The sequence below is a fragment of the Marmota marmota genome, unplaced genomic scaffold (genome assembly GCF_001458135.2).
Source record: "Marmota marmota marmota unplaced genomic scaffold, marMar, whole genome shotgun sequence".
Lineage (NCBI taxonomy): Eukaryota > Metazoa > Chordata > Mammalia > Rodentia > Sciuridae > Marmota > Marmota marmota.
In genome coordinates this window covers 5300169-5303920 of record NW_026000001.1, presented here as the reverse complement: position 1 = coordinate 5303920, position 3752 = coordinate 5300169, and the positions used below count along the sequence as shown (strand labels likewise).

Here is a 3752-nt window from a genome sequence, read left to right as displayed (position 1 = left end):
TTTTCCTTCTGTGTCACCAGCACGCAGGGCCACCCCAAGTTTCTGAGTGTAAACTCAGGGCTTACTCCAGGGTCTTAGTCTGATTCAGCGCTTTCCAAATTGGCTATACTGGCTCAGGGCATCCTCTAGCATCTTTTTGGGGTCTTAGGTATTATGTGTTTCAGATTCTCCCAGAGAGCTTCTGCTGGGCTAAAGGTCTTCAATATCTCCTCAGTGGGTTTTAGGGCCTCCACCAGTGTCTATGTTAAATTGTAGATTTTTTCCCAGTTTATTTTGTATTCCAGTGCTTTTCAAGACAATAATGTGCTTCATGGCTTTTCCATATTTTCTTTGTGGGCCTTAGTACTTTCCCCAAGATATCAGTAGGTCTGAGGACCTTTCCCAGGATTTCACTGTGGCTCAGGGTAGTCCACCATATTTCAGGTGTGTTCAGATCATTTTCATGAGTTTGTACAATCTGAAGGTCTTCAAAAGTGTCTCTTGGGTTTCAGGGCTTTCAAGGTTTCCAAGTTGTGTTCTGTTCTTTTTTCAGTGTACCATTGGGTTTCAGGGATTCTCCAGGTCCCTAATGAGGCTCAAGCTCTCTTGTTCTGATTTCATGGATTGTGGGGTCTTCCCAAGGGTCTCAATAAGTTTCATGGTCTCCTCTGGTCTCACAACACTTGATATGAGTGTTTCCCATGAATTTAGTGTTACCCTTTCTTTTCCTGGGCATTCATTGGAATTCTTGAACATCCCTAGCATCTCAGTGTGGTTCAGGATATTCCCAGGTTTTCAAGAAGCTGCTGGTTTTGCCCAGGGCCTCAGTGGGACTCATGGCCTGTGGGAAGTCACTCTGAATGGACACACCTTCCAGTCCTGAGGCAGGGGGCTCTGACCAGTTACTACATTTCATAGTGACTTGGGTGTTGTCCCTCCTCAGATAGCAAGGCATAGCTTCAGGTTAGCGGTACCCACTGGGGTTGAGGTACACTCACCTGCTCCCTTGCAGTCCTATCCCTTCTGCCTTTTTTTGGACAGAACTTCCTAAGAAAAGCATCCCCCAAAATAAAAGTCCACTTCCAAACCTGCTTCCCTCTCTCTCTTCAGCCTCTTGTAATTTTCTCTTGCTCTTCCATTTGGGGAGCTTGAGGCTGAGACCTGGGGAAAGCCATACTTAATCTTGTATAAAGGTAATTTTTGTCTGTGTTTCATTTTGCATCACCGCAATTGACACAAATGACCTTATTTCAGCCTTCCACTCTGGATGGGTGTGGAAATGGCCTTTACCAAGCTTTCACTTTTTCTCAGGGCCTTTGCAGTGTCTCAGTCATGTCCAGTGCTATTGCCAGAGTCTCAGTAGGGCTCAGATACTTCCCCAAGGACACACTGGATTCAGGGTTATGCCATGGTCTCTGTAACTCTCAGCACTTTCCCCAGATTCTCATTTGAGTTTAGTGTTATTCCCAGGGTCACATTATTTCTTGGGGCTTCTCCAGCATTTTACTGAGTCTCAGGCCATTTCCTAGGGACCTAGTGCCTCTGAAAATTCTTGCTGAGTCTCATGTAAGGGTTGTGACTGTGGAAATGTAGAAGACAGAAAATTTGTCTGGTGAGCAAATTCCCAGAGAATACTAGGTGTCTTATTTTACACAGTGGGAACATTCTGCAGTTTCTCTTAGAAACTATTAAGATAACTAATGCATGCTTGGCCAAAACTCCTATCTGATCATTAACAAGAACATCTTACCTTATAACCTAATGTATCTGACTTAGTGATATAATGAACAATAATGTACTAATGGTGCAGTGAGCTACTGTAACCTAATGGTATAAATAAAGACAGCTGCTTAGACAACAGCCATTTCGCATTTGCATCTTGCTTTCATTTTCATTTGTTTTCTTACTGCTGACGCCCAATGTGGTGTCTGAATATCTGAAACAGAGACCCTTCTGGATGTGTTAATGGGGGAAGGGAGTAGCTTATCACCTGGAGTAGGCTGATGCATGTTTTTCATCAGCTGGTACTGATCCCCATTGGTAAGCTGTGGGAAATTACCTATCTGATGCTCAACGATGTCACTGCGCTGAGTTCTCCTATTTATTTTACAAGGCTGGACATGCCATATGTAATGCAGACCTTGCTGCTTTGCTGGCAAAAGTAAGTTCTTGTTGCTCTTGGTGCCCAGAAAGTGGTTATTTAAGTGGAGGAGATTGGGAAGATGAAGGTAAGAAGCTCATGAGAAGGTGCGAGCTCCCATTACATGCTTGTCATCTTTGTCCAGTGCTATTTGTCTCCTCTGTCTGCTACCACCAGGCCTCCACTTGTGATCCAGACATTATTTTTTTTAATATTTATTATTTCGGTTTCAGTGGATACAACATCTTTATTTTATTTGTATGTGGTGCTGAGGATCGAATCCAGCACCCCACGCATGCCAGGTGAGCGAGCTATCACATGAGCCACATCCTCAGCCCCCACACATTATTTGGGGAGGTGTTTCCTCTGCCTTCACTGACTCCTTCTCCTTTGATGCCACTGCCACCACCTCTGGTTAGGTCTCATTTGGCTGAATGTTTACCGCAAGTGGAGGAGTAGGGAGAAACTTACACCTTAGCTGTTTGTCCTATTAGGCTAAATCCTGCTGGACAGACAGAGTATAAGCAATTATCTTTTGCTGCATAAATGCATTCAATTGTCATGTATAACTAATTAAAACCAAATAAAAAACTGTTTTTAAAAAAAGAGCTGGGGGCTGGGATGTGGCTCAAGTGGCAGCGCACTGGACTGGCATGTGCAAGGCACTGGGTTCGATCCTCAGCACCACATAAAAAATAAATAGATATTGTGTCCACCTAAAACAAAAAAATAAATATTAAAAAAAGAGCTTCTGGGGGAATGAGATGGACATCATTACCCTAGGTACATGTATGACTGCATATACGGTGCAATGCTACATCGTGTACAACCAGAGAAATGTAAAGTTGGACCACAATTGTGTACAGTGAATCAAAATGCATTCTGCTGTCATATACACTTAATTAAAATAAATACACAAATAAAAAATAAATAAATAAGAATTTCAACCATTTCTTTTGGAAAGTGGCAAAAAGGAGGGAAAGCATATATCCAGCCTTCTCAAGATCCTATGACACAAATGTTCCCAATCCAGACTCAGCTGTTTGTTTGGGTTGAAACAGAGCATCATTCCAGAAATCCTTTCATGCCCCCAGTGGGATCACTGGCAGAGATTTAATTACTACTGAAAAAGCCCAGTGTGGCTTCCTGGAGAGGTGTATAAAATTTCCACTCAAATTCAGAAGGCTTTACCAAAAAAAAAATGGTTTGTATTTTTTTTTCTCATTCTCATAGTGTTAAAGAAGGAAAATTTGAACAGAAGTGGTGAGAGAGGGCATCCCTGTGTTGTTCCAGATTTTAGAGGGAATGCCTTCAGTTTTTCTCCATTCAGAATGAGGCTAGCCTGAGGCTTAGCATAGATTGCTTTTACAATATTGAGGTATGTTCCTGTTATCCCTAGTTTTTCTAGAGTTTTGAACATAAAAGGATGCTGTACTTTGTCGAATGCTTTTTCCGCATCTATCGAGATGATCATATGGTTCTTATTTTTAAGTCTGTTGATGTGGTGAATAACATTTATTGGTTTCCATATATTGAACCAGCCTTGCATCCCAGGGATGAATCCTACTTGATCGTGGTGCACAATTTTTTTGATATGCTTTTGTATCTGATTCGCCAGAATTTTATTGAGGAT

The 3752-nt window shown here is 42.1% G+C and overlaps 1 long non-coding RNA gene across 1 annotated transcript in view; it reads left to right on the top strand.

Annotated features, from left to right (window-relative positions):
• The first annotated feature begins 393 nt into the window (after positions 1 to 393).
• LOC107157064 overlaps positions 394 to 3752 on the top strand; it is a 56045-nt gene continuing 52686 nt past the window's right edge. Inside the window, exon 1 of the long non-coding RNA XR_007349346.1 lies at positions 394 to 2421. This is a non-coding gene — a long non-coding RNA (uncharacterized LOC107157064). The remainder of the gene's footprint in view (positions 2422 to 3752) is intronic.